Source organism: Notothenia rossii, assembly GCF_949606895.1.
Source record: "Notothenia rossii genome assembly, chromosome: 11".
NCBI lineage: Eukaryota > Metazoa > Chordata > Actinopteri > Perciformes > Nototheniidae > Notothenia > Notothenia rossii.
Window position 1 is genome coordinate 30,171,391 of NC_136910.1, and position 16,617 is coordinate 30,188,007.

Genomic DNA, 16,617 nt, shown 5'->3' on the forward strand with positions numbered 1-16,617 from the left:
GACCTCACCCTGTACCAAATCAGGGTTAAGCACAACAGAATGCAGAGGAACAGGCACAACACTCGTACATACCTCGCATCAGGACAAAGTCCCCAGTTCTAGAATTTTCGGAAAACGGTAGCACAGAGCTCAGAATGTATGAATCATACGATGCCGTGTCTCTCAAAATGTTTTCCGGCACGCTGATGTCACCTCCCACCAACGACACGTATCCGGTTACCAAAAATGCAGAAAACAGTAGTTCCTTCAACCCGCATGGCTCGCTAACCTGCCGACAGGGAGAGATGACAGGTAAGGGTACCACAGACACAGAACACAAGCAGCAGAGTTAAACTGGCCTACACAGTTCCCCCTGCTAGCCTTAGCTTTTGGACAGTCAGCTTTCCGATGCCCTCTCTCCCTGCAGAAATGACAGATTTCTGATGGGTTAACCCGTGGCTGACCTCTCATCACACGTTCAGTATTACCCAAGTGTGCATGATCTTCCTCCTGGACCTTGAAGTCTCGACCGGCCCTGTGTATCAGCACATAGTCATGAGCCAGTACAGCAGCCTCCGCAGCAGTCTTCACCTTACGCTCGCTGATGTAAACCGCAATGTGGCTGGGTAGAGAATTTTTTAATTGCTCCAACACCATCAACTCACATACTGCAGTATACATATCGACATCCAGGGATTTACACCACCTACTGAAAAAGGTAACCAGATCCCTGGCAAACTCAACATGGGTCTGTCCGCTAGACTTCTCCCAGGACCTGAACCTCTGTCGATATGCCTCAGGGACTAACTCGTATGCCTCCAGCACAGCAGTCTTAACAGTCAGATAAACCTTGCTCTCTGCCACCCTCAGAGCAGAGTAGACTTCCTGGGCTTTACCCGTTAACACACACTGTAACAATAAGGTCCCCTCAGCATCAGACCACTCTCTGGTCTCAGCTACACGCTCGAACAGGGAAAAAAAACTACCTGGGTCTCGTTCACTAAACTGAGGCACTACCTGCAAATTACTGCCAACGTCAAACCGAGAAGCTCTACCAGAGTAATTAGAGGCCTGGCCTGCAGCCCCAGCAGTTAAATTCAGCCTCAGCTCCTCTAACTCAAGCTTCCTAATTTCTACCTCCCCCCTTTGAATCTCCGTCCTCATTTTCTCCACTGCCAGTCTCTCCATTTATGTCTGCAACAGCAACAGTTCCTTTCTCTGCTCAAACGTCAGGCCTGCATCACGGCAGCCAGACATATTGACACTGTCTCCGCTAGGACCAACAGTAAGCATACCCCCTTTGAAAACACCTTCCTCAAACAGATTTGCTCTAACATTCTCCCTCATGTTCTCCTTCATTCTCTTATCCCCAACATCCAAGTGAAAATGTTCAGCTACATAGATCAGCTGCGCACATGAGAGAACCTCCAGCTGCTCCTCTGAAGGTGCCCTCAAAAAATCCTCTACACTCCCCATGCTGACAACACTGTGTGGCACGTTAACGCTACTTACACAGCATACACGCTACCGCGGCCTGTCCCTCTAACTGCCTCACAGAAACTAGCTAAACTCCCCAACTAGTCTTCAGGTGCTAGTTACGGCGGACCTACGCACTTTATACCGTAAGCTCGGCGAAGCAACCAACAAACCGGCAACTCCACCTGCAGCCTTGGCGTGCTCCCGAGCTAATAGCTCTAACCACTTTCACACCACACTAACAGCCCCTACGACCTCCAAGGAAGACCGTACTAAACCTAACAGGGACAGCAACCACGGTAACTAACATGACTGTGCTTGTACTCGCTGGCATACATTCCCTGTACATTCAAAACTGCAATACACTTACCCCCGTAACGCTACTCCCAAACAATCAGCTGCATTCCGCGACAAAAGCTGTGCGTAATCCGCTTCCACAACGAACATCCAATACGAAACGTTTCCCAGGTCCAAAACAACGAGCCCCCATCTGTTACAACCCGGCTCCTGGGCTGCAACAAAAAGCAGGGAGACGAGACGAGGGGTAAGAATATAACAATGGTTTATTCTTAATAAACAATATAGTGCAAGGAACTAGCCACAGGTCCCCGAGGCTGGCATGGAGAGAGTGCCCAGAGGAGTGAGAGAGACGTATCTGGCTTGGCTCCTCCAATATTCTTTCCCCAGGTGTAGCTCATCAGGCAGGTATCCTCATCCGACAGGTGCAGCTCTTCAGGCACTGGAACCTGTAAACACCCACAAACACACTTTGCCCTCGATGGCACCCCACGTGGTGCGGAGGGGTCGTCACAAGATATTTTCATAGTTCATACAATCATACGTATTGGGTGACGAGCATAAGTTTCACTTTCCTTTTTTATTTCAATTCCAACTTTGGTCATGAGGAATATGTTTCTCTGTTGTCCACGTTCATAAAGCATAAAGCAACAGCATCAGAGCACGGTGCAGAGTCTCTAGATGAGTTTACAGTAGTCCCTCCTTCTTATTATACATTGTTGGAGATTTGGAGTATGTTCAAAACCAACCTCGTCTCCGCGTGTCGTTTGATAAGCTGGGTAAATTCGTAAAAAGGAAGGGATTAAGAAACACCAGAAAACACCCCCCCCCCCCCCCCGAGGGGTCCTCCACTTAGAAAAGACAGCCAATCAGCGCGAGCCAGAGGCTACCCTTACATTCGAGATAACAAACCCCTCCTTGCAAGTTTCACATACTTTTGGCATTTTATAAAGATAGTTTTAAGATATAGTTTTTTATAGTTGGATTATACAAATAACACATGTGAGTTACCTTAACCTCAAACAATAATAACAAGAGGAAAACATCAGCTCTGATCTCAAGCAGTAAAAAGTACCGCACACTCATTTAGCCTGCAGCTCTTCCAGACACTTGAGCTATTGTTCTTTAAGAATATTCCCTGCAGAATTTTTATTTCAAATAAAAGGTTTCACATTGCATATTTCCAGCTTCCTTTACACATACTGCTATTATTAATACAAAGTAATCAACCACACACATATATTTAAAACAAGTAGATTTCCCTGATCATTTGACATGCTGCTTCCATTTCCCATAGAGTAATAAAACATGTTTAAGCTAATTTCTCCACACTGTTTGTAGCCCTCCAGTACCCACATATGAAAGAATAAAAGCAGAGGAATCAAATAAAACACCAATACAGGAATAGTTGATAAATGATTATACAGGACATCTGATCACAGTAAGAAATACACACACATATTCTCTAGGAAGTGACCCTTGTTATAGGTCCGAATGTCCTGTCCCCTGAAAGTCATGAGTTTTGGTTGATTAACAGAAGTTTAATTGTTCTTGTGGCTTAATGGCTTCCCTGAACTTCCCTTCACCCAAAAGTCAGCTTACTAGGAATGAATACATTTTATTGATAAGCTCAAAAGGACGTTTATCTTGGTTACTGCTGGGTGACCCAAGTCTCCAGGCCTGCAGGATGTGTAGGAGATAAACATTAATTCTACAAGACTTTAACTACATTATATCTGAAAATGTATCTGGGACTTCCCCTGTTAATTGCAAGGACTATTGATAATTAACAGAGAGACCCTAGGGGCCTCTTCTTGGTATCTGCTAGGCAGAAGTCACTCAATGCAGAAATCACAAGTTTAACACACATTCTATATAAGGTGACATTAAAATGAATATACCAGATTGAACTTTCCTGCCATAACACGTTACTTTAATACTTCAAATAACTCAAATAATACTTCAACATCCATGTTGTAGTTCGTTGTATAGAAAATTGTAGTTTCCATAGTTTCCCCACAGCAGCAGACGCACATTCATGACGTCCGCTGGCGCATCATAAACACGTCGGATAGGGAAAGTGCAGTCGGATTCTCTAAAGTACCGTACTCTCTTCTCCTAAGTCCTTTTTAATTCTCCTATCCACTATCCCTTAACCCCGTGATGTTTCACTCAGAGGTCAAGGAATAGACGATAGGGTTAGAACTTAGGAGCTGATTTTTGGACTATTCGACTGCAACCTGGGTTAGAATCCGCTGGGTGGATTCCTTTCTAGAGTGGTACATCTGTATGTTCAGCCTGTTAATCTTTGTCAGTCTGCTACTCATTTCTTTCTGCTGACCCCAGAGTAATGCGCTCTCTGACTCCACCCGTAGACCAATTTAATCAACTTGACCTTTCCTTTGTCTCTTAAGCTTAGTAATCCAGGATTTGAACTCAATCAAGTCGTACAGGCCTGAAAGGACTTAACATGTCTTTTCATCCTGACCGGGCTATGACAGGACGACCCGCTCTGTTTACTACCCATCATGCTCGGCTTCAGCCAACAGTCATCACCAGTCACAACGTGTGACCTTGTTAGGACACTTCTGCGTCAGCGTGCCCTGAAAAGAACACAGATGTGATGAAAGTGAGGAGTGTGAGGTGATCAGCTCCACACATATGTTCCTCCTCACCATCTGCTGCCCCCCCCGCGCTGCTGCACACTGCTGGGTTGCTTGTGAGGAATCTGAGGGGATTCCTGTTCCTATTGGTCGGTGATATCACCCTCCATTTCAATTCACTGCCATCTGTGTGTTCTTTTGTTTGGGAATGGATATTATGTGCAATAACTGCTTGTTGGAGGTGATTTTAGAACTGAAGGTTATTCTGCAGTTTGAACACAATCTGTTGTTCTACAACTTATTTCGCAGTGCAGTGATTCCTGATTCCTTCACGTCTCCTCTTCCTAAAGCCTGGTGGCAGCTTGTATCTACACTCAGCAGCTTGTGTGACCTTTGACCATGCACTGCTCTCCCTCGATCTTTGTTGGTTTCTTCCTCTCCATGATGTTACAGTTCAGCAGTGTTCTCCTTCCTGCCTGTTTGTCTGCAGTTATGACCTCCACCCGTCTGTCAGGACAAACAGGTGGAGCTGTCCTCTGTGTCCCAGCAGGACACAGCAGTACCCTGGGTCAGGGCTGTCTAAAGGGGGGTGGCGGGGATTTACTTTCTTTAAATCCTGTACCTATTACAAGCATATTTAAGAATGCACCAACTACTATTCTTCTTGTATATCAGGATCAGAATCAAGTTGATTACCAGGTACGTTTACACATACAAGGAATCTGCTTTGGTGTATGGTGCTGCAAACATAAACAATCTAAGACAATAAGTTGTAAGAGATGGTAACAAATATAACAATAATAACAAGTATTTACACCAAATTTAAATGTAAATACATTTGCATATGCATACATACTGCAATGTAAATAATCTAAATACGAAAACAACTATCACAAAGTTAGTTTTAAAATCTAATAACTGGGTCAATATCACTATAAAGTAACTTTGGTGTCCTCATCAGAATCACTGAAAATGTAGCAGAATAATCAAACTCTGAGGTCTTATTATAAAAGGCCAAACATGTACAAACATATCAGTACAATGATAGGTCTCTTGAAATGTGTGTCCTTAATTTTATTCCTTGTTTTTTACTTGGATGTACGTGATGTTGGCATGTCCCACACATTACTCTGCTTACTACAGTGTGTGTAATAAGCGATTACATCATACTACATTTAAACAATAATTATATGGTTTTATTGTCCACAACGAGTTATTTGATAAAACGAGTCATTTTGATAATGTATTTTCTATTTTCATAATAATATTGAACATTTTGCATGTGTCCCTGACATTGCTGGGACCACTATTGCGGTAAGCATGTTGTAACTTCCGGTTGTTGTTGTTTCATAGAGGGTATCCCGTGTGCCTGTTCTGTTGCTGATAACTTGTTATCTTAACTTAATCGATCGTTTTAAAACTCTTGATCACGGCAACTGCCTGACGTTGTAATCACACGTTACTACAGCTTAAGCACTCACAAACTCTCCTTCTCTTAGCGACTGTAACTCCACAGTTGCCTACACTCTTTTCGGGTTTGCTAACGGTAGCTACTTTAGCTTGATAGCTAGCCATGGCTCTTTCCCCACCCTCGGGTGCTATTTCCTGCTCTAACTGTCTCATGTTTGGTTACTCCCCTACCTCCTTTACTGGTACCGATACATGTGTTAAATGTAGTATAGTTGTTAGGTTGGAGGCGGGAATCATAGCCATAGAAGCCCGGCTCCGCATCTTAGAAAATAACTCAGCTACAGTAAAGCCCATGTTAGCCGGTGCGGACCGGCAAAAGGTAGCTCCTCTTAGCCGTCCCCCGGCAACTCCCGAGCAGCAGGGAAAATGGGTGACTGTTCAGAAGGGACATTACGCGAAACCCGCAGGTCCCCACCAACCCGTTCACGTATCTAACAGATATTCCCCACTCAGCGAGACACCCGCTGAGAAGCCAACTCTGGTTATTGGTAGCTCTATTATGAGACACGTGAATTTAGAGACCGAAGCGTCCACAGTCACATGCATTCCGGGGGCCAGAGCGGGCGACGTTGAGGCGCATCTTAGACTGCTGGCTAAAAATAAACGTAAATACAGTAGGATTGTTATTCACGTCGGTGGTAATGATGTTCGTTTACGCCAATCAGAATGCACCAAACTTAATGTGGCGTCGGTGTGTAGTTATGCTAAAACAATGTCGGACACCGTAATCTTCTCTGGTCCCCTCCCCAATCTGATCAATGATGACATGTATAGCCGCATGTCATCATTTCAGCGCTGGTTGTCTTGGTGGTGCCCAGCAAACAATGTGGGCTTCGTGAATAATTGGACAGCCTTCTGGGGAAAACCTGGTCTGATTAAGAGAGACGGCATTCATCCTACTTTGGAAGGTGCAAATCTCATTTCGGCAAACATTTCAGGGCTCTGTGGACTTAATCCATGACAAACTGGAGTTGAGACCAGGAGGCAGAGTCGCAGTCTTACACGCTTCTCTGCGCTCTCTCCTAGGCAGTCATCCATAGGAATCCCGACCCCAATAAAATACCCAATATTAACGGTGTGTGTGTCTGCCCAAGGACAATTTAAGGTAAAACCTAACAGAGGTGTCATACATAATAACCTAATAAAAGTAAATGTAACAACTACTATAGTGCAACAAAACAGGAAGATTAAATGTGGTCTCTTAAACATAAGATCTCTAGCATCTAAAGCAATACTGGTAAATGATTTAATATCAGATTATAATATTGATATATGCTGTCTCACTGAAACTTGGTTGAGACATGAAGAATATGTCAGCATAAATGAGGCCACTCCACCCAGCCATATCAATACTCATATTGCCCGAGGCACGGGCCGAGGAGGTGGAGTTGCAGCAATCTTTGACTCAAGTTTACTTATCAATACTAAACAAAAATTAAATTATACCTCCTTTGAAAGCCTCATTTTCAGTCTTACGCATCCGACCTGGAAAACTTTGCAGCCAATCTTATTTGTTACAGTGTACCGTGCACCAGGTCCTTATTCAGAATTCTTATCAGAATTCTCTGAGTTTTTATCAGCTTTGGTACTTAAAACAGATAAAGTAATTATCGTAGGTGACTTTAATATTCATGTTGACGATGATAAAAATAGCCTTACTGTTGCATTTAACTCTATATTAGATTCTGTTGGTTTCTGTCAGAGTGTAAATAAACCAACCCACTGCTATAATCACACTCTTGACCTTGTTCTGACTTATGGTATTGAAATTGAGCAACTATTAGTCGAACCGCATAATCCTGCTTTATCCGACCATTTCTTAGTAACTTTTGAAGTACTGTTACTAGACTACAAAGCATTAGCCAAAAGCTCCTGCAGCAGAAACCTATCTGTTAGTGTTATAGCCAAATTTAAGGAAGAGATTCCACCAATACTTAACTCGATAGCATGTCTGCATGTAGGGGAGGAAACTTATACAAAATGTACACCACCCCAAATTGATCATGTTGTTGATAGTGCTACAGATGCGCTGCGAATAAAATTAGACTCTGTTGCTCCTTTGAAAAAGAAGAAAATAAAACAACATAGATTAGCTCCATGGCATAATGCCGAAACCCGCAAATTAAAGCAAAAGTCGAGACAACTTGAAAGGATATGGCGTTCCACTAAACTTGAAGAATCTCGTTTAATTTGGCATATTACTCTCAATGAATATAAGAAAGCACTGCGTAAAGCGAGAGCAGCATACTACTCTTCATTAATAGATGAGAATAAGAATAATGCAAGATTTCTTTTCAGCACTGTAGCCAGGCTGACAGAGAGCCACAGCTCGACTGAGCCTTCTATTCCCATAGCACTCAGTAGTAATGATTTTATGTGCTTTTTTAACGATAAAATTGTTACTCTTAGAAACAAAATCAATGACCTCTTGCCTTTGACCAGTATAGTGTTATCAACAGCTCCCGGAAACGTAAGTTCTAATAATATTACACTAGATAGTAAACTAGAATGCTTTTCAGCCATAAACCTTGAACAATTAAATTCAATGATTCTCTCTTCTAAACCATCAACGTGTATCTTAGACCCGATTCCAACTAAGCTGTTAAAAGAAGTTTTTCCATTAATTAGCACTTCTTTATTAAATATTATGAATATGTCTTTATTATCAGGCTATGTTCCAAAATCATTCAAAGTAGCAGTGATAAAACCGCTTCTTAAAAAGCACAACCTCGATCCAGAGGTTTTAGCCAACTATAGACCTATTTCTAATCTTCCGTTCCTCTCAAAAATTCTTGAGAAAGCAGTCGCAAAACAGCTGTGTGATTACTTAAGAAACTATGATTTATTTGAAGATTTTCAGTCTGGCTTTAGAACACAACATAGCACAGAGACAGCTCTGGTTAAAGTCACAAATGACATTCTAATAGCCTCTGACAAGGGACTTGTCTCTATTCTTGTCTTGCTCGATCTTAGTGCTGCATTTGATACTATCGACCATGATATCCTATTGCGAAGACTAGAGCACTTAGTTGGCATACAGGGAACTGCTTTAGGCTGGTTTAGGTCCTATCTATCTGAACGCTCTCAGTTTGTACGTGTCAACGATGAATCTTCCATGCAAACCAAAGTTAGCCATGGAGTGCCACAGGGCTCAGTGCTTGGACCTATTTTGTTCACCCTATATATGCTTCCGTTAGGCAATATTATAAGGAATCATTCTGTAAACTTTCATTGTTATGCGGATGATACTCAACTATATTTATCAATCAAGCCTGATGAAATTAATCATCTAAATAAAATTCAAGACTGCCTCAAGGACTTAAAAACGTGGATGACCTTACATTTTTTGATGTTAAACACGACCAAAACTGAAGTTATTGTACTTGGCCCGAAGAATCTACGAAACAAATTATCTAAAGATATATTAACTATGGATGGCATTAATTTGGCCTCCAGTGAGACTGTAAGGAATCTTGGTGTTATATTTGATCAGGATTTATCCTTTAACACCCACATAAAATCCATTTCAAGGACCGCCTACTTCCATCTACGTAACATTGCAAAAATCAGGCATATCTTGCCTCAAAACGATGCAGAGAAACTAGTCCATGCATTTGTTACTTCAAGGCTGGATTATTGTAACTCCTTATTATCAGGGTGTACCAAGAAGTCAGTCAAGTCGCTTCAGCTGATTCAAAATGCTGCAGCTCGTGTACTAACCAGAGTTAGGAAAAGGGACCACATTACTCCTGTTCTGGCTGCCTTACACTGGCTCCCTATAGAACACAGGATAGAATTTAAAATTCTTCTTCTCGCCTACAAAGCCAACAGTCATCACCAGTCACAACGTGTGACCTTGTTAGGACACTTCTGCGTCAGCGTGCCCTGAAAAGAACACAGATGTGATGAAAGTGAGGAGTGTGAGGTGATCAGCTCCACACATATGTTCCTCCTCACCATCTGCTGCCCCCCCCGCGCTGCTGCACACTGCTGGGTTGCTTGTGAGGAATCTGAGGGGATTCCTGTTCCTATTGGTCGGTGATATCACCCTCCATTTCAATTCACTGCCATCTGTGTGTTCTTTTGTTTGGGAATGGATATTATGTGCAATAACTGCTTGTTGGAGGTGATTTTAGAACTGAAGGTTATTCTGCAGTTTGAACACAATCTGTTGTTCTACAACTTATTTCGCAGTGCAGTGATTCCTGATTCCTTCACGTCTCCTCTTCCTAAAGCCTGGTGGCAGCTTGTATCTACACTCAGCAGCTTGTGTGACCTTTGACCATGCACTGCTCTCCCTCGATCTTTGTTGGTTTCTTCCTCTCCATGATGTTACAGTTCAGCAGTGTTCTCCTTCCTGCCTGTTTGTCTGCAGTTATGACCTCCACCCGTCTGTCAGGACAAACAGGTGGAGCTGTCCTCTGTGTCCCAGCAGGACACAGCAGTACCCTGGGTCAGGGCTGTCTAAAGGGGGGTGGCGGGGATTTACTTTCTTTAAATCCTGTACCTATTACAAGCATATTTAAGAATGCACCAACTACTATTCTTCTTGTATATCAGGATCAGAATCAAGTTGATTACCAGGTACGTTTACACATACAAGGAATCTGCTTTGGTGTATGGTGCTGCAAACATAAACAATCTAAGACAATAAGTTGTAAGAGATGGTAACAAATATAACAATAATAACAAGTATTTACACCAAATTTAAATGTAAATACATTTGCATATGCATACATACTGCAATGTAAATAATCTAAATACGAAAACAACTATCACAAAGTTAGTTTTAAAATCTAATAACTGGGTCAATATCACTATAAAGTAACTTTGGTGTCCTCATCAGAATCACTGAAAATGTAGCAGAATAATCAAACTCTGAGGTCTTATTATAAAAGGCCAAACATGTACAAACATATCAGTACAATGATAGGTCTCTTGAAATGTGTGTCCTTAATTTTATTCCTTGTTTTTTACTTGGATGTACGTGATGTTGGCATGTCCCACACATTACTCTGCTTACTACAGTGTGTGTAATAAGCGATTACATCATACTACATTTAAACAATAATTATATGGTTTTATTGTCCACAACGAGTTATTTGATAAAACGAGTCATTTTGATAATGTATTTTCTATTTTCATAATAATATTGAACATTTTGCATGTGTCCCTGACATTGCTGGGACCACTATTGCGGTAAGCATGTTGTAACTTCCGGTTGTTGTTGTTTCATAGAGGGTATCCCGTGTGCCTGTTCTGTTGCTGATAACTTGTTATCTTAACTTAATCGATCGTTTTAAAACTCTTGATCACGGCAACTGCCTGACGTTGTAATCACACGTTACTACAGCTTAAGCACTCACAAACTCTCCTTCTCTTAGCGACTGTAACTCCACAGTTGCCTACACTCTTTTCGGGTTTGCTAACGGTAGCTACTTTAGCTTGATAGCTAGCCATGGCTCTTTCCCCACCCTCGGGTGCTATTTCCTGCTCTAACTGTCTCATGTTTGGTTACTCCCCTACCTCCTTTACTGGTACCGATACATGTGTTAAATGTAGTATAGTTGTTAGGTTGGAGGCGGGAATCATAGCCATAGAAGCCCGGCTCCGCATCTTAGAAAATAACTCAGCTACAGTAAAGCCCATGTTAGCCGGTGCGGACCGGCAAAAGGTAGCTCCTCTTAGCCGTCCCCCGGCAACTCCCGAGCAGCAGGGAAAATGGGTGACTGTTCAGAAGGGACATTACGCGAAACCCGCAGGTCCCCACCAACCCGTTCACGTATCTAACAGATATTCCCCACTCAGCGAGACACCCGCTGAGAAGCCAACTCTGGTTATTGGTAGCTCTATTATGAGACACGTGAATTTAGAGACCGAAGCGTCCACAGTCACATGCATTCCGGGGGCCAGAGCGGGCGACGTTGAGGCGCATCTTAGACTGCTGGCTAAAAATAAACGTAAATACAGTAGGATTGTTATTCACGTCGGTGGTAATGATGTTCGTTTACGCCAATCAGAATGCACCAAACTTAATGTGGCGTCGGTGTGTAGTTATGCTAAAACAATGTCGGACACCGTAATCTTCTCTGGTCCCCTCCCCAATCTGATCAATGATGACATGTATAGCCGCATGTCATCATTTCAGCGCTGGTTGTCTTGGTGGTGCCCAGCAAACAATGTGGGCTTCGTGAATAATTGGACAGCCTTCTGGGGAAAACCTGGTCTGATTAAGAGAGACGGCATTCATCCTACTTTGGAAGGTGCAAATCTCATTTCGGCAAACATTTCAGGGCTCTGTGGACTTAATCCATGACAAACTGGAGTTGAGACCAGGAGGCAGAGTCGCAGTCTTACACGCTTCTCTGCGCTCTCTCCTAGGCAGTCATCCATAGGAATCCCGACCCCAATAAAATACCCAATATTAACGGTGTGTGTGTCTGCCCAAGGACAATTTAAGGTAAAACCTAACAGAGGTGTCATACATAATAACCTAATAAAAGTAAATGTAACAACTACTATAGTGCAACAAAACAGGAAGATTAAATGTGGTCTCTTAAACATAAGATCTCTAGCATCTAAAGCAATACTGGTAAATGATTTAATATCAGATTATAATATTGATATATGCTGTCTCACTGAAACTTGGTTGAGACATGAAGAATATGTCAGCATAAATGAGGCCACTCCACCCAGCCATATCAATACTCATATTGCCCGAGGCACGGGCCGAGGAGGTGGAGTTGCAGCAATCTTTGACTCAAGTTTACTTATCAATACTAAACAAAAATTAAATTATACCTCCTTTGAAAGCCTCATTTTCAGTCTTACGCATCCGACCTGGAAAACTTTGCAGCCAATCTTATTTGTTACAGTGTACCGTGCACCAGGTCCTTATTCAGAATTCTTATCAGAATTCTCTGAGTTTTTATCAGCTTTGGTACTTAAAACAGATAAAGTAATTATCGTAGGTGACTTTAATATTCATGTTGACGATGATAAAAATAGCCTTACTGTTGCATTTAACTCTATATTAGATTCTGTTGGTTTCTGTCAGAGTGTAAATAAACCAACCCACTGCTATAATCACACTCTTGACCTTGTTCTGACTTATGGTATTGAAATTGAGCAACTATTAGTCGAACCGCATAATCCTGCTTTATCCGACCATTTCTTAGTAACTTTTGAAGTACTGTTACTAGACTACAAAGCATTAGCCAAAAGCTCCTGCAGCAGAAACCTATCTGTTAGTGTTATAGCCAAATTTAAGGAAGAGATTCCACCAATACTTAACTCGATAGCATGTCTGCATGTAGGGGAGGAAACTTATACAAAATGTACACCACCCCAAATTGATCATGTTGTTGATAGTGCTACAGATGCGCTGCGAATAAAATTAGACTCTGTTGCTCCTTTGAAAAAGAAGAAAATAAAACAACATAGATTAGCTCCATGGCATAATGCCGAAACCCGCAAATTAAAGCAAAAGTCGAGACAACTTGAAAGGATATGGCGTTCCACTAAACTTGAAGAATCTCGTTTAATTTGGCATATTACTCTCAATGAATATAAGAAAGCACTGCGTAAAGCGAGAGCAGCATACTACTCTTCATTAATAGATGAGAATAAGAATAATGCAAGATTTCTTTTCAGCACTGTAGCCAGGCTGACAGAGAGCCACAGCTCGACTGAGCCTTCTATTCCCATAGCACTCAGTAGTAATGATTTTATGTGCTTTTTTAACGATAAAATTGTTACTCTTAGAAACAAAATCAATGACCTCTTGCCTTTGACCAGTATAGTGTTATCAACAGCTCCCGGAAACGTAAGTTCTAATAATATTACACTAGATAGTAAACTAGAATGCTTTTCAGCCATAAACCTTGAACAATTAAATTCAATGATTCTCTCTTCTAAACCATCAACGTGTATCTTAGACCCGATTCCAACTAAGCTGTTAAAAGAAGTTTTTCCATTAATTAGCACTTCTTTATTAAATATTATGAATATGTCTTTATTATCAGGCTATGTTCCAAAATCATTCAAAGTAGCAGTGATAAAACCGCTTCTTAAAAAGCACAACCTCGATCCAGAGGTTTTAGCCAACTATAGACCTATTTCTAATCTTCCGTTCCTCTCAAAAATTCTTGAGAAAGCAGTCGCAAAACAGCTGTGTGATTACTTAAGAAACTATGATTTATTTGAAGATTTTCAGTCTGGCTTTAGAACACAACATAGCACAGAGACAGCTCTGGTTAAAGTCACAAATGACATTCTAATAGCCTCTGACAAGGGACTTGTCTCTATTCTTGTCTTGCTCGATCTTAGTGCTGCATTTGATACTATCGACCATGATATCCTATTGCGAAGACTAGAGCACTTAGTTGGCATACAGGGAACTGCTTTAGGCTGGTTTAGGTCCTATCTATCTGAACGCTCTCAGTTTGTACGTGTCAACGATGAATCTTCCATGCAAACCAAAGTTAGCCATGGAGTGCCACAGGGCTCAGTGCTTGGACCTATTTTGTTCACCCTATATATGCTTCCGTTAGGCAATATTATAAGGAATCATTCTGTAAACTTTCATTGTTATGCGGATGATACTCAACTATATTTATCAATCAAGCCTGATGAAATTAATCATCTAAATAAAATTCAAGACTGCCTCAAGGACTTAAAAACGTGGATGACCTTACATTTTTTGATGTTAAACACGACCAAAACTGAAGTTATTGTACTTGGCCCGAAGAATCTACGAAACAAATTATCTAAAGATATATTAACTATGGATGGCATTAATTTGGCCTCCAGTGAGACTGTAAGGAATCTTGGTGTTATATTTGATCAGGATTTATCCTTTAACACCCACATAAAATCCATTTCAAGGACCGCCTACTTCCATCTACGTAACATTGCAAAAATCAGGCATATCTTGCCTCAAAACGATGCAGAGAAACTAGTCCATGCATTTGTTACTTCAAGGCTGGATTATTGTAACTCCTTATTATCAGGGTGTACCAAGAAGTCAGTCAAGTCGCTTCAGCTGATTCAAAATGCTGCAGCTCGTGTACTAACCAGAGTTAGGAAAAGGGACCACATTACTCCTGTTCTGGCTGCCTTACACTGGCTCCCTATAGAACACAGGATAGAATTTAAAATTCTTCTTCTCGCCTACAAAGCCCTTAATGGGCAGGCGCCATCTTACCTTAAAGAACTCATTATACCCTATTGTCCTACTAGGGCATTGCGTTCCAAGAATGCAGGGTTGTTGGTTGTTCCTAGAGTGTCTAAAAGTACAATGGGAGCCAGAGCCTTTTCTTATCAAGCTCCACTTTTGTGGAATCAGCTTCCAGTTTGTGTTCGGACGGCAGACACCCTATCCGTTTTTAAGAGTGCGCTTAAGACCTTCCTTTTTGATAAAGCTTATAGTTAGGGCTGATTAGATTCAGCCCCTAGTTTTGCTGATATAGGCTTAGTTTGTCGGGGGACATCTTACTTCTTCCTTCTCTCTGTCTATACCTGTGTACTCTCATGTTCCGATTAACCCAGCTTCCCCAAATTTCTTTCTTTTTGGTGTCTATATACGCCGGGATCCGGAGTCATGGATGATCCTGCGGTCCTGTGTCATGGATTGCGAGTCCTGGATCTTGAGTTGTGGCTGCGGTCCTGGATCATAAGTCCTGGATGGATATCCTCGTGGATTCATCTTCTTATTATACACACATGCATTTCAAAACATTTGGACTACCTATGTTGCAAATGTATTATCTTTTCAATTTACACACGGCATCTATTGCACGTCTGTCCATCCTGGGAGAGGGATCCCTCCTCTGTTGCTCTCCCTGAGGTTTCTCCCATTTTTCCCTTTACTGTGGGGTTTTCTCTGGAAGTTTTTCCTTGTACGATGTGAGGGTCTAAGGACAGAGGGTGTCGTATTGTCATACTGATATTCTGTACAAACTGTGAAGTCCACTGAGACAAATGTAACATTTGTGATAGTGGGCTATATAAATAAACATTGATTGATTGATTGATTGCTGTCCACCCTGTCATTATGGGGAAAATACCCCATAAAATTCTTGTATTTTTTAAATCTGCCAGCCATCAAGATGTTTTGCTGAATGCATGAACACATCTTGATGCAGTGTGAACAATAAGGGCTGCTCCATGGATGCAGTTCATGAGAAATTATAAGTTGTTAAGTGCAAAAATAAAGAGGCTGTCTCTCTACACATGAAGAGTTTAACTCAGAATGAGTGTGTGCGTGTTTAGAGTGTGTGTGTGTGTGTGTGTGTGTGTGTGTGTGTGTGTGTGTGTGTGTGTGTGTGTGTGTGTGTGTGTGTGTGTGTGTGTGTGTGTGTGTGTGTGTGTGTGTGTGTGTGTGTGTGTGTGTGTGTGTGTGTGTGTGTGTGTGTGTGTGTGTGTGTGTGTGTGTGTGTCCTTCACTGGGTGCTATCATCGCAGACACAGCGTTGGAACTGATTTCCATTTGAATGCTGGAAGTTATTATGGTGCAGCTATGGCAGCATCACTGATACCGTGTGTGTGTGTGTGTGTGTGTGTGTGTGTGTGTGTGTGTGTGTGTGTGTGTGTGTGTGTGTGTGTGTGTGTGTGTGTGTGTGTGTGTGTGTGTGTGTGTGTGTGTGTGTGTGTGTGTGTGTGTGTGTGTGTGTGTGTGTGTGTGTGTGTGTGTGGGTGTGACGTGTGTGACGTGTGTGACGTGTGTGTGTGTCTCAGTTTGTCTCAGATGACCAGGAAATCTGTGTTTAACTCACAGCTCCGGAGATAAAAA

At 42.0% G+C, this 16,617-nt stretch overlaps 1 protein-coding gene across 4 annotated transcripts in view; it reads left to right on the forward strand.

The window, feature by feature from the left end:
* The window catches only part of dcc (DCC netrin 1 receptor), a 496,426-nt gene that overhangs the window by 188,726 nt on the left and 291,083 nt on the right, over nt 1-16,617 (forward strand). The gene's annotated exons all lie outside the window — the stretch shown is intronic.